At 40.6% G+C, this 24,595-nt stretch overlaps 1 long non-coding RNA gene across 1 annotated transcript in view; it reads left to right on the forward strand.

Annotated features, from left to right (window-relative positions):
* LOC128119679 (uncharacterized) overlaps window positions 1–24,595 on the forward strand; it is a 69,940-nt gene that overhangs the window by 42,610 nt on the left and 2,735 nt on the right. The window contains exon 2 of the long non-coding RNA XR_008221625.1: window positions 24,411–24,537. This is a non-coding gene — a long non-coding RNA (uncharacterized LOC128119679). The remainder of the gene's footprint in view (window positions 1–24,410; window positions 24,538–24,595) is intronic.

Below are 24,595 nucleotides of genomic sequence, written 5' to 3' on the forward strand. Positions count from 1 at the left end.
TTCTGCCATGAGTTGACCTTTTCTTTGAAATGACATCTTTTAAAACATAAAGTAAGAGTGCAACTGATCTGAAACAATTAAGGAGTTAGATTTTCTTCATGCTGACAATGTCACCAATGACAGCATTTGCTGACTGCTATTTCTTCAACTTCAATTAAACACTGAACTATTTCCCTCAGAACCTCTGGGACTGTATTTCCATTAGTTGGTAGAAGTTGGGGAAATTTGTGGAGAGTCTCTGTAATTTTTTGCAGTTGAAGTTTATTGCCTTGAATAATATTCATTAATCAAAGGCAGTGGAGTCAAACAGGCATCTGTGGGCCCATAGTCCAGACTCTGGCAAGCTGGTAGAATTGCTGTTTTCCAAGGATTTGTCTGCGGAATGACCAGTTTACCTCTAGGACTAAGTGGCTAACACTGACTGAAATAAATGACAGGGATGTCATAGCCAGCAGATGCTGCAGTTAAATAATGTTAACTGCTACGACTGCAGAGCAGCAGGTATGGTTCAACTTCATACAATGTTAAAGGTGCGTGGGAACATCCAATACCATCATTTTTTTGCATGAGAACACTGGGTTCATGAATTCACAGGTTTGTTCAGGGTCACACAAATACTATATCAGTTCTGCATGGCATTATAATCTCTTTTTGGTCTGTCTGCTCACTACACTCAGCTGTGACAAGAGTTCTCTATTGTTACCTCACTCATCTGCTTGGAAACCTCTTGTGGCTCCCATTGTTTCTAGTGTCTGAGCAGTGAACCCTGAGCAGCTGGCAGAAGCCCAGGGCATTGTGAGAGACCAGGCACCTGCAATGAGGAATAAATGGTTAGCTCTGGCAGTCCCTAAAGAAGTCACATGACAGACAGGCAGAGAATCTGGGGTCAACTCCCAACTGCCTCCCTGTAACAAGCTGTGTTGACACAGTATTACTCTCCTCCAATTCAGACCTCGACTTCCTCAGATGTAAAATGACCACACCCGATCTGATTGTTGTCAATGGTCTCTCCAACTTGAAGGTGCCAGGACCGTATCTTTCCTCGAAGCTTCCAATTGACACCTACCAGATGCACCGTGTCTCTTCCTCTGAGCACTTCCTTCCCTTCCTCTCCATCCAGACACGGAGTGAAGGAGACGACGTTGTGCTATCCCGATTTGAATGCAGTAACGCTCCACTTCAGGAAGACACAAACACGAGAATTGATTGAAATCCAATCAAAGCCTCCTTCGATTGCACTTATCCTTCCAATCTTTGTCCACTCTGTTTTAAACAGACTGCCTTCGGCTTGTTTTTTTCCCTAGCCCCTCTCTCTTCTACAGTTCTCTTCATCCCCATAGCTTAATCTGTTATGGCTGCCATTTTTCCATTTCTCTTACCAGCCTTCCCAGCTCCCGGCCATCTTTCTCTTCTCCCATTCTCCTTTCATTTTTCTGCTCTAGTGACAAACATCTCCCTGTTTACCAACACCAGGCCTGTTCTGCACGCTGGAAAAGCAGTCAACAAGGAGTTTTCCTTTGAGTTTGAGCCTGTCCAGACTGACGTGAGACAGAAGAGATATTCCCAGAGTCCATTTTTTCTCAGAGCAAAGAAGGGAGATGGCCATGAAGAAACCACCGTGACCTTTGTCCTCTACCTTAACAGGTCCTTGACCACACTGTTCTGTTCATCCAAAGGGAATGACCAGCTGTAATTATGTAGCTATGTGTTTGATTGAAATATTTATGAAGTGGGATGGAATCCTATTTCTCTAGTTCCCCATGACTCAATATCTAAGGAAGAAGAAAAAAGGAAGAGGAAGGAAGAAGAGGAAGAAGGAGAATAAGGAGAGGAAGAGGAAGAGGAAGAGGAAGGAGAAGGAGAAGGAGAAGAAGAAGAGGAGGAGGAGGAGGAGGAGGAGGAGGAGGAGGAGGAGGAGGAGGAGGAGGAGAAGAAGAAGAAGAAGAAGAAGAAGAAGAAGAAGAAGAAGAAGAAGAAGAAGAAGAAGAAGAAGAAGAAGAAGAAGAAGAAGAAGAAGAGACGAGGCTTATTTTGTGTCAAGGAAAGAGAAAAGTTAGGAAATTGAAGCTTAAGGCCAGTCTGCATGCTCTGAACTCCGCAGAGAGAGTATCAATCATCCAAAAGGCTGTAGTTTTTGGGATCCCCAAGCCTCTGCAACTGCCACCCTTTGACCCCTTAGAGAAAAGCTTTTCTCTGCAGGGAGAGATGAAAGAGAAAAAGGGGAGGGGCAAAGCAAGAGAGCACAAAGGGAGAGGGGGCGGGGCCAATAGAGCAGGAGAGTGGATGGTAGGAATAAAACAAAGCTCTTGTTCCACTGGGTCTCCAGAAGGTGCTCACACACAGGATGCATTGCATGCCAGTCAGCCCCAAATCCCAGGGCACTGCTTTCATTAAGTGCGATTTCTTTCCCCCGGGCCTCACATTTGCAGCAGCCCTGGTTATAGTTTGGGATATTTCATCCATGTGTGACCTTTCGCTTCTGGCACCCCTGCTTACAGGCAAGTGTTCATGCCAGTTAACATCCCCTGTGTCCCCACTCCCCACGCCCCCCCGCCCCGTGACCTTATGCATTTCCAACAGGAAAAATACAAACTCGCCAATTTGTTTTTTCATTACCCAGAGGATCAACACCAAGAGGGGAAGCCTTTTTTATCTTGCCGCACCTGCAAACCTCCTCATTACTCAGCACCGAACAAACATTTGCTAAGAGTTAATAAATCCAGTTCGTGGCTTTCTGTGTGTAGGGAATGTCCTAGCATCCTGGGCAATCTCTCATTAAGGAAAAAGAAATAGAACGTGCTCATATTTTATTCATGGTCTCAGAATCCCAGGGAAAAAAAATTCTAGAAACTTACAGATGTGGAGAAACCCAAGACAAAAAGACTCCCACTTTCCTTACTTCAAATGCTACCTTCTGACTCCCGGGCCCTTTGAGAAGACACGGATCCTCTCAGAGAACGGTCCCAACATCATTGCCATGTTCTTTAGCCCATCTGAGCACTAACAGTGTGCCTTGTGGCTTTTTCACCATGTCCCACAACTAGGAGAGATCCAGGTTCGTTAAAGCATAGATAGCCCGGCATACATCCAGTGGGTCACACATCTTGCTGTCGTCAATTGCAAATACCCTCTCAAGACTGCTTCTGCTTCCGTTTCAGGCTTGCCTCTACAGAGGTATCTCAACAAAAGACACATTAGAGGCATCAGCATAGCTACGCCAGCAAGTTCTAATTTACCAGCGATTCCTATGTCTGCCAGCTTAGAAAGGCTTTGGTGATTTATTGGACCCGAGCACAGCTCTCATCCATTATAGTTTGTCTTAACTTAATCAAAGGTATCTTCTCCCTTTGGAGCACCTCACCTCCAAACTCCACGGTCACGGTGATAAATGTGCCTGCTTGGCATCTTTTCCTGATTACGGTGAATGGAGCTTTGCGAGCAACTTAATACATTCTGTTAATGCCATGGCTCGGGCATGGAGAGGATGGGGCTGGGCTGTGTGGGGATCTGGAAGATGATTGCATTGGGGTTTTGATTGAGCAATGGAATTGATGGTTGAGAGTGTAGCTGAATTCACAGGGATTTCTAGGTTGTTTAAGAGATCAAGAAAAGGAAGTGGAAAGAGTCCTTTTCATCTCTTTATCTTCAGCAATATGCATTATCACTCTCACCTACAACACACACACACACACACACACACACACACACACACACACACACACACACACACACGAACACATGCACATATCACACTCTATAGAAACTATAAATAACTTAGGACAGAGTTCATTGTAAACTCTCTCTAAATAGGAAAATAACAAGGATCTACCTGAGTACATAAAAATTGGAAATCACAGAAACAAGTTCTTAATTTTTGAAACAAAAATTGTAGTCAGAGAACAACCTTGAAATAGCCAATTACTTTTCTACATGGCAGAAGGGTTTCGCTTTTGATTTTTGAACAGTGTGTTGTAACTGCAGAAATTTCTAGACTTTTCCTGTGAGTTTCTTTTAATAGAAAATTCTTTAAAACTGATGATCTTGAGTTCAAGAGTGTAGTTTTTGTCTAAGCCACCTAAATTCTCTTCTTTCTTAAATGTTGTGGTCCTGCACAGACTTACATCCCACTGTGACTTGGATAAGTGTTCCCCCAAATCCCAGATCTGTGATGCTCTTGGGAGGTAGTGGAACATGCAGGAAGTATGGCTTTGAGGAATGACAGCATGTCACTGGAAATGTCTACATGAAGGAGTTACTAAGACCAGGCCTCTCTTCTCTGTTTGCTTCCTGGCTGCTCTGAAGTGAACAAGCCTCCCATACCTCATGTTCCCATCATGATGTACCATGTACAACAGATTCAAAGTGATGGAGCTGAGCAACCATAGCTGAAATCTTCTGGAACTTTAAATCAAAATAGGTCCTTCCTCCTGGTAGGCTGATTGTCTCTGGTATTCTGTCACAGTGCTGGAAACCCGGCTACCACACAATTCTGGCGACTAACCCAGTGTCTTGATCTAATCAAGAGAGTCATTAGATGTGACATCAAGCTGGTTTACTGATTCTGAAAAGAACTCTTTTACTTTTTATGGTCTAGCATATGTGAACCTAATTTCAAGGATAAATGTAAACTGATAAAACCTCCCGTTGAATCTTCATTTCTGAATCATAGCCCTGTGGAAGCAGAACTCTTTTTGAATCCCACTAACAACTGCCCTTTTGCCACCAACCCTATAATATTTAGAACAGCCCAGAAGGAGAATTTGTAGTTTATGGTGAATATAGTTCATTCTGCTGAATAAATCAGAATAAGATTTTCCCTTGTAGTATAATATTTGTAAGAAATTATGCAAGAAAGCACAGGACATTGAAGGACAAGTTTAGATCAGATGATAGCCAAAGACATCCTAAGCAAATGCCTCCTGCTGACTATTTCTGTCCAACACTTGTGTTATGATTGTTCTGACACTTTTAAAAGGAGTTATAAACAGCAGTAAGGGAAGAATATGCAAGAGAAATGTGTGTAATCCACAAGCCTAAGCAATGTACAGAATATTTAAAATATTTTGAGCAAAAGCTTTGGAGTCCTGATGTTATTGGGTAGCAAAACCCTTGAGAGTTTTTGAATTAAAAGCAGTATGGTCGGGTCTCATGAAACGGTCAGGAACCACAGCTATTCCAGAGGCCAAGCCAGGAGAATCACAAGTTCAAGGCCTAGTGACAGATTAGTGAGATTTGTCTGAAAATAAAGAGTGGAAAAGGAATGGAGATTCAGTTCAGTGGTTCCTCTACTTTGCCTTCTATTGCTCTGATCCAAAACTAACCAAAAGTAACTTGGGGAAAAAGGATTTATCTCAACATATAAGTTACAGTTCATCTTCAAAGGAAGGCAGGACCGGAACTCAAGTAGGAAGCTGGAGGCAGGAACTGAAGGAACCAATAATGAGCAGTGCTTACCAGCTTGCTCTCTCCGTGTCTTACTTTCTTACACAACCCAAGACCACCTGCCCAGGGGAGGCATCACCCTCAATGGGCTGGGCCCTTCCACCATCAAACACAAATCAAGAAAATGCCCTACAGGCTTGCTTACAGGCCAAACTGTAGGAAGTATATTCTCAATTGAGGCCATTTTTTTTTTCATTCCCAAATGACTCTAACTTACGTCAAGTCAACAAGAAGACTACTCAACATATTGGTAGAGTATTTGTCTATCACGTGCAAGGTCCTGGGTTCAGTTCTCAGGAACAAAGGCACACAGGGTGAAGATGAATTTTTGTTCGTTGCTTTTGTTTTTGTAGCACTGGGAGCAAATGTGAGACCTCACTCATGTTAAGCAAACATTCCACGGCTGGGTTCCACGGCCAGTGAAAAGTTCATTTTTGCATATACCAATCAGAAAACAAGCTGGAGACAGAAGAGTGCTATAATAGACCTAATATAAAATAAGACATCAGTCAAAATAAATGAGCAAATGAATGTGTCACCTTTTCTTGGCATATATAAATTCCCAGGAGATTAAAGAATATCCTCGAAATGCGTAATGTTTCAAGGGAGCAGCGTCATTTTATACCTTCCTGTGATTTTTGTGAATGGATATTTATTTTGATTGTAAACTTACAGAAGACTTTGGTAGGGAGAAAAAATTTAGGTTGACTGAAGATGTGACTCCTTTATCCTATATCCTCTATTGTGGAACATTTGTGGTCACTACAATCTACTCTTTCAGGGGGGCTAGCTATCTTTTTAATTTGTTCTAAATCACATTTTCTGTTTGTACTTTGTGTTCTGTAGCTTCATGAAATTCAATGTAGAGGAATTATTTTTGGTTTCTGCAATAGCTTTTTATTGAGTACTCTATGAGTTAAATTTTTATTTAAAAGTTTTTTTTTCATTTACATACCAGCCACAGTTGCTCATCCCTCCCCTCCTCTGACTTCTTCCTCCCAACCCCCTACCCCCCATCCACTCCTCAGAGAGGGTAAGACCTCCCATGGGGAGTCAACAAGGTCTGGCATATCAAGTTGAGGCAAGTTTGTGGACTTTTCTTTTTCTCGCTTAGAAAAATATTCCAACTATTTTATTAAATTTCATATCACCCTTTTAGCCCCCTTATTGGAACCCATCCTACGGCTTTCACCTCTTTCAAATTTTCTTCAATTTTTCTGTTTTATCATTTTTTATTTTGCAACCTGGAAGATTTCCCCCAAATCAGTCTTCTAGTTTACTGATTCTCTTGTCAGCTGTATTCCGTGTTTGATTTATTTTTTTTTTCCTCTAGATTTTGATTTTAGGAATCCTGTTTGAGCCTCTTTCAAACCTTCCCCATTATTTCCCATACTGGTCTTTCTTCAGTTATTTTTAGCACATTTATTTTATTGTCTCAGGTTATAGTCCATCATTTATAGTGGCCACAGGGTACTACTATCTATGAGAAAAGGTTATAAAGCAGCTTATACAGTGCAAAACAGTAATGGGAACAAAGGAAACACAGTATGCTGTCTGGCAGAAGCTGATCATTCATAGATCCAATGATGATGAAAACAAAAACATAATAAGTTGGAAAGACAAGTTAGGCCACAAAAAACGTTGACTTAGATTTTATAATATTGCAGTTTATAATGTAGATAATGAGAAGTCCTGGAGTGCAAAGAATGGTGACATCGTAGAAAGTACTTTGGGAATTATTGGTACTGAATTTAAAGATAAAATACCAGGATTTGTCTCTAATACAAGTGTTTTAAGTGCATAGGAAGAAATAAAATTTGTGAGATAAGGAATTTTGTACAAGAACATAAACCTAAGGGGAAAGTGTTGTACAGAGACAACAAGACACATATAATTGAAAGAGATAAGAAGACTGACTGGGAAGCTGTAACAATTCAGATGTGTAATGGAGAGATTTTATATAAAAGCAGGAGCATTCGGAGAAACAGGGAAATAATGCAGGAATGATCTTTAGTTTCCTGAATGAATTCTTTGCCAAAGTGTGAGACAGTCCATGATGGAAAGGTGATTCTAAGTTGAGAGCTTAGACAAGTGTGGGCCCACAAACAGTGTTGTAGATGCAAAGAATATTAAAGATATATTAAGATTTTTTTTTTAAATACAACGTAATGGCGGATGGGAAGGGGAGAAGCTTCATTGCATGTGGAAAGCAGCCCACACACATGTAACTTATTGTTATGACTATTGTCTCTTTTCCTCACATGAAAGAAAAACAGGTTAGTAAAAATAACATAGATTTCATAATAAAAGGAGGTATATAGGCTATTTGGCAGGCTACAGGCCCTTCTTAATTCAGTAAAACATATTGTGAAGCAAATTTTAGGAGGCATTATGATGGACTTTGTAGATTACAAAGCATTGTTAATCAATTGCTCCAATTTAGAGTCTTCCTAGCATAAAACTTGGTAATAAGAAACAAGTTTTAGGGGCTGGACTGACGACTCAGAAGTTAATAGTGCATACTGCTATTGTAGTGAACCCAAGTTCGGTTCCCAAGGCCCATATCAGGTGGTTTAGACTGCCTCTAACTCCATCCTCATGGGATCTGATGCCTTCTTCTGGCCATTGTGGGTACCTATACTCATGCAAGCACACTCACACACACATACACACACACACACTCACACACATACACTCTCAAAAATAAAACACTTTATTAAACAAGAAGACCCTTTTGCTTGCTCTTGGGACTCTTTCTCCTACTGGTTGCCTTACCCAGCCTCGATATGAGGGCTTTTGCCTTGTCTTATTGTATCTTGTTTTGTTGTGTTTGATTGTTATCTTTTGAATGCCTGCTCTTTTCTGAAGGGAAACAGAGGGGAAGTGTATCTAGGGGAGAAGAGAGGTTAGGGGCAATTGGAAGAAGTGGAAGGATGGGAAACTGTGGTCAGGAGGCATTATGTGAGAGAAGAATCTATTTTCAATAAAACAAACAAACAAAGTTCTACATTCAAAGTAGCCATTGTCAATCCTGTGATAACCAACACTTGCTTTTCCCTCCTGTTGCTAAGTTTATGAATGTACAAAACATGCAGTTATAGTCTAGATTGATTTGTTGATTGGATCCTTCTTGGACAGTACATGGCAAACTCATGATGACATTATTAGCTCTTTTGATCACCATGTTTATATGGAAGAGCACGGAAACTTTATATAACTGTGAGGATCTAATAAGGACGTAATACTGTGGTTAGTAAAGCAGAATTGTGACTGAATCTGAAGGGCCAAAACTGGAATGTTTTCATAGTTAAAGATAAAAATAATTTAATCAACGCAGAAGAAATGAACTTAAATATATTTCTTAGTCTGCCAAATGCTATGAAATGATAAAAAGGAGAATATTTCTATTTGCTCAACTTTTGTAGTTGGAAGTGAAAAAGGTATATGGAGAGTGCCATCTTTTATTTCCTGTTCTATCACCTTGCACTGAGCACATATTACTTCTCATAAAAGATTCATTTTCACAGCCTGCAGCTCTCTCTGAGTCAGCTGCTGCCTATTCTGTGGCGATCATGTGATGCTCATCCTGACTTTTCTCAACCTCAAAAGTTATAAAATGCAAGCCTCAAGTATGAAATACTGAAATGAATCACCGTGGTTACCGTGCAGCTGAGTAGAGATTTGGGAAGTTCTCTGCAGCTTAAGAACAAGGAAACTATTAATTTCTAAGACTCTGTATTAACCTGGCAACTGCACATACCTAGCAGGTGTTGGCCAGGAAGCTGTGTTTCCTCAGAATTAATGACATGCCATTATTGTAGCAATTTTTCTAAGTCTCTAGAGTGTCTGTAATTAAGAAGTTTAACTGTACTTAAAATGATATAAAGTGCCATTAGTCCCATGCTAAATCATTTCAGATTACTGATTTATTCACCAGTGAAATCATCCAGGTAATTTTCTCTGCCTGAGTAATGTAAGGTTTCATACATGAGCACTTCTATTGGATAAAGCTTTGGGTTTTCTATGCAGTTAAAAAAATAGTAGGGCTAGTGCTGGAGCTCAAGGGTGTAACATTCAACTAGCATGTACAAGGGTCTGTAATTCATCCCTCATAGTGCAAGAAAACAACCCATTCCTTAGATGGCCCACAGTGCAGTCGTATGAACCTTCCATCCACTGTCTTCCACCAAAATCAATTTCTTCATGGAAGGTGTTGGACTAGTCTAGTGGTTGCCATCAACTTTGAAGTCTTTCTTTCTATATTTCTGTAACCAGTGAAAATCTTCATTCAAATACGATGGTACTCGAACCCCCTGAATGGCTTTGGCTGAAGGAGAAGTTCAGTAGACCCTGGCTGACCTCCTGCGCCTTTCTCCACACTTTCAGAAACTCCTCAGCCTTTGTTTAGGTGCTTCTACTTTTACTATTTTATTTATAAATAATAAAATCCTAGCCTGAGTGTTTAATTCATTATCAAACTTGTATTCTTAGTACCTGTCTCCTCATAACATTCAAAGAAGCATTTTTTTTAATAATCGGGGAAAATACTTGGATGAAATTTCTCTTAAGCACATGGTCTACTCTATTGTTTTAAAGTAGAAATATTCAAGAACAAAGTACTTAGAATTAACAAAGTGTTCTCATTTTCCATATGGTTGGACAGAGTTAATTGTTCAAATAAAAATAATTATTATTTTTTTCCTGATCTTGTCTTCAATGTATCACCCTGTTGCATTCAATTTTTCTGAGGGTGGCTTTTCTAATAAATACATGATTATGGGGTAAATCTTACTATATGTCCAGCATTGTGCATGGATTTGTCCCAGCTTCTGCTGCTGTGATAAGAGATACAGTGCTATAATTCAGTTAGATCAAAACCTACCATACAATATGAGAGAGAATGACAGGATTTGATTCAAGAAACCTGAAATGTGTGTCCTCATATCTCACCACTCTTTGATATTGACAAGATCTTCCATTTTTCAAATTTCACCCTTTCTGGTAATGTTTATTCCTCTGACACCTTCATGCTTCACAACGCGCTGTCTAAATCCTATAAATCTTTTTTTTTCTGCCAAAAGCAACTTCTTTTGTATTTCCATGCAAATCTGCTGTTTTTAATTGGTGTGCAAAACCATCTCATGGCCTTCCGTTTAAACGGATAACTTCACATTGATACAGTATTCCACATTGAGAATAATTCTCCCAGCCTGTTAGTAACACTCCATTGTCTTTCTGTGTCCATTGTTGCTAACACGAAGTCAGCTGCAGTCCTGTGGTTGCTACTTTAATGCATTTTTCATATTTTTAAGACTTTCTGATTTCAGCCATAAGCAGTTTTCTTACATTTGCCTCATCTGAAATGTTTGAAACTGCTTGACTCTGGATTGAAGACTGCCATTGGTTTAGAAAACTTTTTGTTTCTATTCTTGATGTTTTACATAATGTCACAGCAACAAAAAAAATGTATTTGCATTTTATTAAATGTACATGTGAAAACAATGACAATCTTGAGTAAGAAAGTTGGAAGTGAAAAGATCAATTAGAAGTCAAACCAAGCAGACAACCAGAAGCTAAGGGCTTGATTTCTTTGTGGCTATTTGATCCTATGCGTGGAAAGCTGTCTACATATTAGTCAGGCATTTGCCAAAAAAGGATAAATTCTGCCTCTCTACAATTTTGGCAGCCACTGCCATTTTTGTCAGGGCTACCATGGTAAATGTGTCTGCTTTCCTGAGTATTTCTTTGCACATTTAAAGGCAGGTGCTGCCTTTCTCTGTAGTTCCACTCCGTTATGATTTCCACTCTCTGCAGAGCACAACTCCCCCTCTATGTAAATTCCAAGCTCACATTCCAATATTCTGTGAGGAACTCAATTTTACCACAACTAAAACCAACAAGACCCCTCACGAACAGCTCCAACAACTCCTCCTCAGGATTGTCCCAGCGGCAGAGGAGCCATCTTTGAGTCTATTGTTTGCCCAGCAGAGTCTGAAATGATGTCAACTGCTATGTCCTTGTGAATGTTAGCTCATGTGTCCCTCCATTCTATTTCCCCTCCCTTGTCTGGCACCCCCCTCTGCCTTGGACTGTTAACTGAGCTCTTCACTTTCGACTGTCCTTCCTCAAAACTGTCAGTGTTTTCTCACGTCCATTTAATAAAACACAAATTCATTAGCCCAGTATTAGAGGTAATTCGTATCATGTTCTGACTCTAGGGAATTTGTCTTCTATCAGATACTAGTCATCACAATACACTAATTCAATTTTAACCTCTACTGTATTTTATATAAAATGTATCCTCTAGAACTGTGTTGTCAAACACAGTAGATGCCGGTCAGTCATATGTGGCTTCTGAGAACCTGAAATGAGGCTAGTACAATTTAAAATGTACTACGAATGTAAAATACTGAATTGTGAAATGGGTTATATGAAAATAACATATCATATGGCAATAGTTTTATATTGATTATGCATTGAAATGGTAATATTCCGTTATTTTAGGTTAAATTTTAAAACGAATTATATACCTTGTCTTAACTTTATAATGTAGATTTTTGGGAATTCTAAAATTATATGCATGGTTTGAATTTGTGGCTCCTTCTATTCCTATTGAATAGTTTTGCTTTAATGTGACAATACATATGTAGAGAGGGAGTTGCTGTAAAAAGAAAATGATTAGGGAGTCAGGCTTATTTTCGTTTTTGGAAAAAATCATCTTTGAATTTTGATTGTCTATAATAAAAATATAAAGTTTAAAGATGATCATATTTCCCTCTGAGCTAACTCTACAGGAAGCCTTCCTTGGAAATCTCACTGGAAACACTTTTTCCTCAGTGGATTTAGTCTACCTATGTTGGTTCTGAAGCTTACTGAGCAGAGGAGACCCATTCTGAGTATACTTTAAGACTTATAACATACCTAAGACACATGAGCTAGTTTCTGAGTGGAGTCTGGTACCAATGGGTTATAAAATCTATACTGGAATCAGCAATAGACTATACCTGTGGCATTTAGCAGGTGTTGCCTTTTGGTGTGGTAATTTGTTTATTATCACACTGAAGTCTTGGCTCCTTTATTTTCCATCCTTCTACAAGATGTTGTGCCTCGCCGGGCGGTGGTGGCGCATGCCTTTAATCCCAGCACTCGGGAGGCAGAGCCAGGCGGATCTCTGTGAGTTCGAGGCCAGCCTGGTCTCCAAAGCGAGTTCCAGGAAAGGCGCAAAGCTACACAGAGAAACCCTGTCTCGAAAAACCAAAAAAAAAAAAAAAAAAAAAGATGTTGTGCCTCAGTGCTACTTAGCAGGTTACAAAACAAATCCTGAAAACCTGAGATGCGTTTCTGCAAACAAAATCTTCTAAGGTAAATTCAGTGAACTTAGAGTGTGACAATTACTCCATTAGGTTCCCCCTAGTTCATTTCTTCTTTAACCCATTTCTACCAGGTAGGTGTTATCAGTTTCTCTATTTTGAAGAAGGTGAAAAATATGGGTGCTCTGAGGCTATAAAAGGTCCACATGACCTTTGGGTACTACCAAGGCACATCCCAACCAGAAGGGTACCCAGGAAAAACATGTGACCTTTCAAAACTGGAGTTGAATTGGTGGAGGTGAACATACAAAGTCCAGCTGGGACTAAACACAGGGGTACACTAGAATCTGTTGCAGGAAACTTATATTTTATGATTTTCTCACCGGACAGAGAAGTATCTGCAAATACTAGCAAACTAAATCGTGTGCCCTCCAACATGCAAGGTCCTCAACTAAGAATTGGTGTCTGACGTGTGGTAGACACTAGCAATGTTGAGTATGTGACCAAATTCACAAATGTCTGAATAATGAATTTATAAGATATAGTTCTTGCTTAAAGAAACACAGTCCTTGTGTGTGTGTGGGGGGGGTGTGGGTGTGGGTGTGACTGTGGCTGTGGCTGTGGCTGTGGCTGTGGCTGTGGCGGCGCACACCTTTAATCCCAGCACTTGCAAGGCAGAGGCAGGTGGATCTCTGTGAGTTCAAGGCCAACCTGGTCTACAGAGTGAGTTCTAGGACAGACAGGACTACACAGAGTAACCCTTTCTTGAGAATCAAAAAAAAAAATAAAAATAAAAAACAGCAACATCAATAAAGAAAACTCACATTCTGGTGCTAAAAAATATTTAAAAAATTAATAAGAGCCTAATCTGAGATGTGTTACAAAGCAGCTAAGTTCAGAGGGGAGGGTGGACATAAGAACTTACAGTGCCCCTCAAGGATGACCCTTTATGGAGGCAAAAGGCCTCAGACTTACCTAGAGAAAAAGGTTTGCCACTGAAGCATGACATGGCTCCCTTCACTTCAGTTATCCAGTATCCAGGAGTATGCCCAGTTTTTTGTTTTGTTGTTTTGCTTTGGTTTGGTTTTGGCTTTTTTATTTTTTATTTTTAATTAGCACTGCCAGCAGGGAGCTCATGTTACCTCACAGAGTGGAATTCCATCCGTGTAGAAGCCCCCAGAAGCCAAGGTATTGTCCTCAACCCTGCTTCCCTCTTCCCTGCCTTGTTCAATCAGTTGCAAAGTCCTACCTAATATTGCTCCTTAGTGGCTTTCTGTCTCCTGTTGTCTGCATCTCTGTAGCTACCACTGTAGTCGGGCTTCTGATAAATTCTCTCCTGGGTGACTGTGCCGGCCTCCAAATGGGTCTCCCTGGCCACGTCTTATCTTCTGCTTCCACTGCATGTGGAGAGAGCTTCCTGCGGAGCAAGGCTGATCAGTGCTCCCTTTCTCTGAATCTTAAGTGGCTCCGTATTGCACACACGTAATACATGACCCCTTTGATGGACCATTCAAGTTTCTTCTTGTACTTCTTCTTTTATACTCGTATCTGTGACGGACTGAATTGATTACAGATCTTGAATCTCCTTATAGTGGATGATGCTCCGAAGCTTACCGCTGTTACTGTTCTCATACTGAATGTTCTACACTTCTCCTTCACTCTTCTTCACCAGGTTTTCTTCTCGTCATCCTTCAAATCTCAGCCTCGCTGTGGCTTTTTTTGACAGCTGTGGGTTAAAACCTCTCATACAGCGGCTATGTTACTGTATCATGATTATTTCTTCAACTGAGTTTGAGCACCTTGTGCTAGAGAGAAGTCAGGGTCTATTTCTGAGCGAGTGCAGCTCCCATCACACGGTTAAGGGCAAAGTGGACAGTTTGGTGGGCAGCCCTTTGTAGTCAATCTGCCCTGTAATAAACATCTTCTCTCTTTACATGTGGGAGCATCTGACTAGAGATGTTGTACTGAAGAACTTTCTGGGAGTTAGAGGCTGTGTGGGGTCCATAAGCAGACATCTGTGGGTATCCCAGCAAATGAAGGACAACTGTGCAATATTTATATAATCAGCACTAACTGAATAGACTAGAGAAAATGAGCCTGGAACCATTAAGCTCTCCCCTGGCCAATCTCGTCACTATGGATACTGACCCAACCATTGCTTAGCTGGCCATCTGGAATACCTAACATCCCTAGGGATACAGTGGCAGCCAGAATTGAAGAAATTTTCTATCACCATTGAGGTTTTTCTTGTTTTAAAAACCCTCACTCCAGCGAAAAGAAAACAGAACCATGTAATTTTCTATACAAATGACAAGAATACAAAAGCCTGAATGTAATATGAAGTTCATGTCTCATTACACATTATATTTTAATTAGATGAAGTGATATGAAAGTTAATAATGGGAACTTTTTGTGTAGAAACTGCTATTATTATCAGCAAAAATACAACACTGAAACAAAATTATGGAAGAGAAAATATCATGCCTTTGTTTCTAAGAAAATTTGCATGTATTCAAAGAGAGCAAATAATGAAGAATAAAAAGTCTTTGTTACTCACTGATTTCTGTGATCTGCCAAAATGCCAAATAATCCATTTTTAATCAATCAGAATATGAAAGAATGTGGCAGACTTCAAGCTCGTTTGAGAGTACAGCTGTGCAAGGTACTTCAACTCTCCCTAGAAGTTATGTCACAATATCAATTACTTAATGCCATTTTTCTATAACTTAGTTGACGCATGAATACAGTTTAGGTTGCAAATTAATTGCAGCTGTACTGACATTTGAACCTTGTATGGTTTATCTAAAGCTGTTTACATGAATCCTTCCAACTCTCAATTTAACAAATATTATTTTATAGGAAAATCATATCTGTTAAAGTGGAATTCTAGCCAAAATTAAAGCTTAGTCAAAATTTCAATTACAACTACCAAATCTCTTCCTTAGACTGGATCAAGCTATGAAGATGATTTGGGGGTTTGTAAAAGAAGCATCAACTGTTCTAATAACTTACCCGAGGATGGAGAAACTATTAATCTCAATTATTCAACAAATGTTGAGTTCCTCCCATGGACCAGGTCCTCTAGTAAGCACTGAAGAAAACCAGACAAAACCTGAAGCAGCCCAGGCTTTCACAGAGACCAAGTGCTGACAATTGGAAAGAAGACCACAAACAAATGAATGACCCAGATGAATAATTAATAAAAGGCAGAGTCAAATGTCTCAAAAGGAAAAAAAAAAAGTGTGCACTGGTAGGAACCCAGAGCAGATGAATCTTTTCTGGAGTGGACAACTAGGGAGGAAGAATATGGGATGAGGAACTGAAGTTTGAGAAGATGAACTAGCCAAGAGGATGAGGTAATATATTTGGAGAGGCTTCCAGTGGGGAGCTGCTAAGAGAATAAAGGTGAGACCAACAAGGCCATTTGAGGACCCGGAAGATGTGGCAGTGATGCCCAAAGCAATGGGGATAGGCTTCAGATCTTACTGGACCATATATCCCATGCTGGTGTCTTTCCTAATGGTAGCAACTTTAGGAAAACATCAAAGTGGGGCCGGGACCATATCTAACTTGGTAAAGTGCTTGCCTGGCAAGTAAGATGGCTTAAGACTGAGTCTTAGGACCAAAGTAAAAAATATCAGGTGTTGCAGTGTGTAGTTGTACTTGTGGCAGAGACAACAGGTCCCAGGGCCCTGATAGTCAGCCAGTTAGGCTTAATTTGTGTGTTTCAGGAAAGGGGGGTGGAGCACTGTCTTAAGGGCAGCAGATGGCTCTCCTTGGGATGACCTAAGGTTTTCTTTCCTCTGGTCTCCACATTCATCTTTAAACAAGTGCTGCATGCACAATTCCCCACATCCACAAACATTAAAATCATAAAGACTGCTATAGGACTTCAGAGAGAGAATCCCGACACGTTGGTATTCAACCTGCTGAGTTGTGTAGACGTGCACCACCAGGCTGTAGGCATGTAGAGGAGGCAGACTGGAACTGTGTGGAGTTGCACCATGAGACTGTAGGCATGGAGAGGATGCAGACTGGAATTGTGTGGAGTTACACCATGAGGCTGTAGGCATGCAGAAGATGCAGACTGGAATTGTGTAGAGTTGCACCATGAGGCTGTAGGCATGGGGAGGATGCAGACTGGAATTGCGTGGAGTTGCACCATGAGACTGTAGGCATGGAGAAGATGCAGACTGGAATTGTGTGGAGTTACACCATGAGGCTGTAGGCATGGGGAGGATGCAGACTGGAATAGTGGAGAAGGACAGCAACTCTGTCATCATGAACTTGGGAAGTGGCAATAGGACCCTGATGAGGAGATGTGTTTAACAGATACCAAAGAGATTACTTTTAAGGCCATCAATTGATAGATTAGAAGTGGATCAAGAGCTGTGCCGCAGATTACTCTCCAGGCTTGATTTTGTACAAACGGTCTATGAAAGCATGCAGGAGGCCCAGGTTAAGGGCAGAAGACAGTTTTTTTTTGTTTTTTTTTTTTTTAATGTAGTACAATGACATGCACTTGGAACCTCCTATTCAGGCTGTCTAGAAGACAGTTTTTATGGTGTTAGAATTGAGAAGATAGGTAGTATCAGTTACTTGGCTGTTGCTGTGACAAATACCTGGCAAAAAGCAGCTTATGGGAGGCAGTATTGAATTTTGTTTGTGGTTTAAGGAGAGATAAAGTCCAGTAAGAGTGGGAAGACATGGGTCAGGAACTAGAGGAAGCTGGTTAAGCTGTGTCTACAGCTGTGTTAGGAGGCAGAGAGATACAGACTGGTGTTCAGCTCTCAGCTTAGTCAAGGAATCCAGCTCACAGACTGGTATCACCCAAAGTTAGAGTGGCACCTAAAGCAGGTATCTTCTCACTTCAGTTGAAGCAATCTAGAACCTGTATCACAGATGTGCTCTGAGGTTCGTTTCCTAGGTGATTCTAGATACCGCCAAGTTAATCATCATGTTAATCATTACACAGACCAAGGAAAAAGCTGTGGAAGTCAGAGGCCTGAAGGAGATTTTTAAAGAGAGAAGAAAATTGATGTTTAGGAAAAGGTCCAGAACCTCGAGAGCTTTAGGTCAGAAATGGAAAAACAACAACAACAACAAAAATCCTAGGAAAGATGCTGTAAGTCAGCTATGGTGGCTCACTTCTGGAATCCCAGAACTTGGAAAGCTGGAAGGGTATGGCAGCAAGCTTGAGGTTTGCCTAGTCTACACTATGACACCTTATCTCTCAAAGGAAAAGAAAGGAAGGGAGGAAGGAAAGAAACGTAGATCTATAACTACATAGATAAGAAGATAAAACATCATTATGACATTACAGAACAAATGACACTGGAGAGAATATGTTTTTTTTTTTTTTTTATAAACTATGGATCAACAGGATAGGTTGTTATAGAGAAGTCAGCAAAAAGAAGACTTAAATAGCTCATTAGATTTAGCTACATGGAAAGCAGGAGGTATTTCCAGGGATGAGTCATATTTTATGGGCAAATTGGACTGAATTGAGAGTAAGTAGAAAGTAAGAAAATGGAAATGCAGGTTGGCAAGCACAGTATCAGCTTACACTTGTCCAAAATGTTCTGTGTTCCAGGCACTATTTTAAGTAGTTCTTCATCAATGCTAGAATCCTCCTAGGATTCTTGAAGTATGAATATTTTTCTTTAAACAGGTTAAATTATTTGGTCAGGGTCACACACAATGACAACCCTCCAGTTTTATATGTGAGGAAGAATGATGTGATTAGGAAAATGGCTGAAGGCGGCTGGGCGGCTTTGGTTTGATTTGTGTTTAACCTTTAGAGGGAAGCCCTCGGCTGGCATATGTAGAGATAGGAAATGGATTCTTATCCCCTCAAGGAAGGAGGGATGTGGTGCTGTTTTACACCCGTCAGGAGAAATGGGGCTGTACTTCTGCTTCATGTCACCATGATGAGGCATCAGGCCCTGCTCTGCTACCCAGGGAGGATCCATCAATATGGAAAATACGTTGTGGAAAAAATTACCACCCTTTGGCTATGAATTCCTTTTAATTTTATTTTTACACCTGTGTGTGTGTGTGTGTGTGTGTGTGTGTGTGTGTGTGTGTGTGTGTGTGCAGACTGAACTGCCTTGCTTCTTTAAATAAGGTATGGAAATTGCAACAGAGTGAACTGTGAACTCCTCATCCTAGCTTCTATAGTAAGCAAGCCATGGCCTTTAAAACCAGGGTGTCGTGGTTTAGATCTTAAAGTTCTTCCAAAAGTTTATGCATTTGTGGCCTCGGCCCTCAATGCAGCTGTGTTTAGAGGTGGGGACTTCAGGAGGTGATTGGATCACAAGTAACAGTCTAGTGGATCAGAAACAATGGATCAATCTATGTATGGACTCACAGTTTAATGGGCTATTGGAAAACTGTGGTAGCCAATATTACCAACTTGGTAGGATCTGGGATCATCTAGAAGTTAAACTTCCGGACATACCTGTGAGAGAATCTCTAGATTCGGTTCACCTCTGGCCATGCCTGTGAGGGATTTTATTGACTAGGTTACTGATGGTAGGAAGATTCACCTCGAGAGAGTGGCCAGCACTGTTCTGTGAGCTTGAGTCCTGGACTTCATATGAAGGAGGAATCCAGCTGAGCTCTGGATTCCTCGCTCTCAGCTTCCTGGCTACGCATTGTGCCTAGTGAGACTCCTGCCCCTGCTGCCCTGGCTTCCTGGCCATGACAGACTACACCTCTTCAGAAGTGTAAGCCAAAACAAACCCTTCTTTACTTAATTTGTTCTGTTTGGGTGTTTTGTCACATCAGTGATGGAAGTGACCAAGACAGAGGCAGAAGAAACTTTAGGAGTTGGGGACCACTTGAGCAAAATAGGTCACTGGGCATATCCTTGAAGAATGTAGTCTCTAGTCTCCCCCATTCCTTCCTCTCCCTCTCTTTCTCTCTCTACCTTATTTCTCTTTCTTTCTTTCTTTCTTTCTTTCTTTCTTTCTTTCTTCCTTCCTTCCTTCCTTTCTTTCTTTCTTTCTTTCTTTCTTTCTTTCTTTCTTTCTCTCTCTCTCTCTCTCTCTCTCTCTCTCTCTCTCTCTCTCTCTCTCTCTCTCTCCTCTTCCTTCCTTCCTTCCTTCCTTACTTACCTTATACCCCTCTTTCCATCTTCCTGCCTTCCTACTTCCAATTTCCACGCATTGAGCCCATCTGTCCAGTCGTGTGCTGTGCTTCCTTCCTTTATCATTTGCCTTAGCAAACCCATAGCAATGTGGCCGAATGATCAAGGGCTGAGGCTACTGAAACCATGACTCTTACACCTCATCCTTCCTCTTTTTAAGCTGTTTGTTTAAGGTATAGTGTGTGCGTATGCACTTGTATGTTCAGGTGTATAGTATATATGTGCATAGGTGAACACATATATGAATATACACACATATGGAGGCCAGAAGGCAACCTTGGATATCATTTCTCAGGTGCCATCTACTTGCTTTTAGAGACAGGGCTTCTCATCGGTTTGAGCTAGCCAATGCAAGGTTGGCTATCCAGACAGTTCCAAGAATTTCTCCACCAGCTCAGTGCTGGGGTTATCAGCGCTTGTCACCATACGTGGCTTTTGTGTGCAGGTTGTAGTTCTAGAACTCAGCCCTTCATGCTCGCAAGCAAATCCTTTACTTACTGACCAATTTCTCCAGCTCTGCCTCACAGATTCTGTTATAGGATGGAAAGCTAGTAACACACAGGGTTAGGTGTCACTTTTTCAGGAAACCTTCTTAGACCCTCCCACAAAGGTAGCTCTTTGCATTTCCCTTGAACTCTGGGTATTTTTCCCAATACCCTGTCTACTCTCATGACTTGTTCACTCTGTGTCCTTCCATCACGGCATTAGTCCCTACTGGAGACTGTACATCCTCTCTTCTTCACAATATCGACAAACCTGGCTGTCTACAAGACATGGCACATGACTCCGAGAAGGAACTTCAAATGTGCATATTAAATTACAAGCAAATTGCTTCTCAGCCTTTTGGCCAGGATCACGGGTAAATTTCAAATGAAATGACATTTTTGCATTTTACTTCATTTTGCAAAATAATAACCGTGCAGAAGTTATATGTCCACAGTGATGTTACATTCTACCAAAACATTTCAGGAGATCAGCGTCCTCAATATACCTTGAGATGGTAAGGTTGGAAATCATTTCTGGGTTACTAATGAGTTGGATGAGAATAAATGACTTCACGGACATACATCCAACATGGGGCAGGGCTGAACCTTGAAGTTTTGTTCTGCTGCCTTGTTCCCCATTTGCCATTGTCTACTGTGCTCCATGTTTTACTATAGAATGTTTCCAAGGATAAAAAAAATCATTATGGTGTAACAAATCTTTCTCTGTCCCTCTGACCAGCTCCCAAATAATGGCACAGAGACATATTAATTATGAAATCCCAGCCTATACCTTAGGTTTGTTCCTAACTAACTCTTATATCTTAAATTAACCCATATGTCTAAAGCTATGTTCTACTATGTGGCTTTGTACCTTTCTTTCATTCTGTAACTCCTATTTGTTCTGAGTCTCCTGGCATCTCCCATGAACATAGATTCCTCTTCTTCTTTCTTTCTGCCTGGAAGTCCTGCCTATACATCCTGCGTAGCTATTGGCCATTCAGCTCTTTATTGAGCCAATCAGAAGGCAGTCACATCTTTACAATGTAAACAAATATTCCCCAACATTATGGAATCTCGAAAGTTTCTTCTTCCTTCCTGTGAGCTTTTGACATCATAGCAGGTGTACTATTAAATTCTTGTTGTTGTTGTTGCTGTCATCTTTTCTTATTAATTAAGTTTCTTTATTAATTTGACATCGCATCCTCAGTTTCCCCTTCTTCCTCTTCTCTCATCCCTCCCGCACCTCCTCTGTTTCTGTTCAGAAAGGGGCAGGCCTCCCATGGGTGTCAACAAAGCATGGCATATCAAGTTGAGGTAGCACTAAATTCCTCCCTTTGTGTTGAGGCTGGGTGAGGCAACTCAGTATGGGGAACAGGTTCCCAAAAGCCAGGGGAAGCATTAGGGACAGGCCGTGATTCCACTGCTAGGGGTCCCACAAACAGAACAAGCTTCATAACTGTCACACATATGTAGAGGGCTTAGGTCTGTCCCACGCCTGTACTAATAGAATTAGGATTCAGGCCCTCTTCAATTAAGTTTTCACAAAGAGGTGGGGGGAAAGAAAATCTTGAAGCTCTTCTCCCAAAAGATCAAGCGACTCTTTGTTGGCCTCATGAGAACTCAGCAGACAATGTGTCTTGACAAGGCCTTCCCTGCTTTCTCTGGCATCATTTTGATTTTCAGTAAGCATTGTAGAAAATGATTGACAATGCAGGCAGAAAGATACAGGGAGGTTGCAGAAGGCACGTGTATAGGTGCGTGCGTGTGTGTGTGTGTGTGTGTGTGTGTGTGTGTGTGTGAATTTAAAGCATCTGGAAAAGGTGCCTTGGGCACAGTGAAAAACTTGTCATCACAATTGTAGTGACATTTTTTACAGCTACTATAATTGAAATATACCTGGCATAGGCATTAATTAGGACAGATTTTCTTCTGGAAGTTGTAGGCAATACAGTTGTTAGCCTGTTTTCCACTTTCAAGCCTTCCCTTCTCTGGGCAGTTTCAATCATTAGATGCCGTAAGCACAGGGGTATATTTATGGACAGGTGCAGTGAGGCATCACTCCTTGATTGTAAAACACAGAAAAGGAAGATAAAGGTCCTTTATGTGTAACCAAAAGCAAAATACACAAGGCAGGTTGGACATGAAAGATGATATCTTGATAGCTGCTACATTCAATAAGATCCATGCCTTAGGTTTAAGCACTGATAGCGCGACGATGTAGGATTAATGCCAAAAGGAACCCAATTAATTACACACAGTATCTCAGAGTCTCAGTTTCCACATCCTGATGGGTTTTTTTTTTTGTTTGCTTGTTTGAGTATATTAACCTGTTAGTGATGTTGTCGAGAAGATGAATCAAAATCACGTGTATAAATGACATGGCTTTTTAACATGTCACGGGCAGACTGTGGTGTTCGTGGTTCCTGTGCATATTGTGGTTCCTGCACATGTTGAAGATACTGAAGGGGAAGACTGTGGAGATGGAGGGAGAAGTGCAGAAGTCACAAACACTTCAAGAGGAGTTGTTTTCTAGATTTGACAGACTGCAACTGCTGACAGATGTGGGAACCCAGCTAGCTTTCACAATTTGGATACAACAAAGCTAAGAAAATATGTGCTGAAATTATTTCCTATAATCTTGATAAGAGCAAGGCGTCATCAATAAATATATATTTAAAGCAAGGATAAAATTTTCAGCAGTTTTTCAAATCCAAGTGTCTTTCAGGAGTGCAGGATGCCTTTCAAATAAGTTTAGGTTCCTCAACCAAGTGGATAGAAACACACACACACACACACACACACACACACACACACACATACACACACAAGCCATAGTTAAACCATTTCTCATAGCTCCTGGTGGGAAAACATGTCAATTTGAATCATTTGTTTTACCTGGGCTGTTACATTGTCTTTGGAGACATTAATGCTGATCAGTAAACATTACTGTGCTCTATGTAAAGAGTTTGGAAGTTTAGACCCCCTGCACTTAGTATAGGCATACAGGCTAAGACTTACATGTATATAATAGTGGCTTGTTCTGGAGCACAATGTCCTAGTTGATCTATTAACTGCTTCATTCTTCACCATCTCTGGACACAAATAGAGCCTATTAATTGTGCTTTCTTTTATCAACCATGTTAACTGCCATTTGGCTTTCTGCCCTGACATTCTTATCATAACCCAATATATGAATAAGATAACACCCTAACTGAAGAGAAATCATGTGAAGATATGCAGAAAAAATTCAAGACCAGTTTTGAAGATTTCAAAAGAAAGACAAAATATGATTTCAAATGTTATGCTGATGTGTATTTCTCTGCATAAAAATATATGGAAGTTTATACATTTTCATCTCTGAAAATAACTGTTGATATGCCTTTCTTTATAGGGTATAAAAGTGGATATGTGTGCTTAAATACTCTTTCCCCAAAGATCCAATCACAATTTTTGTGTTGATTGCAGAAAAGCACAACCATTTTGTCTGTAGTAAAAAGTCTATATATTTGTTGTATTTGCATTCAAACAAATATGGCCAACACTACCAGCCTAGTGTTTATCTTCTCATGTTATGAAACTCATAAAGAAGATAAATATGAAGAAGACAGAATGTGTAAGAGACTAAGACAAAGAATGGCAGAACTCATTAGCAGCAGAACACGTAACATGGCTTGGAATTACATCCAACATACCATGAACATAATTCATCTCTCAGGATCAAGAGATAATTCTTTGTATCTTTGACACTCATCTTAATAAGGGCAGGAAGACATTGACATTGTAGGGTAGTGTGGTGCACTCTTATTCCTTTTAGCTGACTCATGATTTCCACCATTTTCAAGTGCTGATTTGAGTCAAGTATCCTGAGTCCCTCACTCTGAGTTCTGCCAGTCATCAGCAGATTGGTGACAGGCCACAGTTCCTCAGAAGGACAGTGTGAAGGGTGAGTGTAGGTGGGGGGAATGCAGAATTGCAATCTGTGGCTTCCTTTGACTTCTAAAATAATTTCTTAATTATTTCTAGATAATTTCCTAAACTGAAAACAGTAAAATTTGATGACTACTCCTAGGCAAAATGAATCAAAGGATGGAGACAACAGGAAGACTAGAAGATCTGGCTACCTGTGTAGACATAAGCATAATATTGACATGTAAGTAGCCAATGGAATTCTCTGCATTTGAATTCTTCTAAGAGTGAGGTTGGTGTAT

This window comes from Peromyscus californicus, unplaced genomic scaffold, assembly GCF_007827085.1.
Source record: "Peromyscus californicus insignis strain IS unplaced genomic scaffold, ASM782708v3 Scaffold_24__1_contigs__length_46423439, whole genome shotgun sequence".
Lineage (NCBI taxonomy): Eukaryota > Metazoa > Chordata > Mammalia > Rodentia > Cricetidae > Peromyscus > Peromyscus californicus.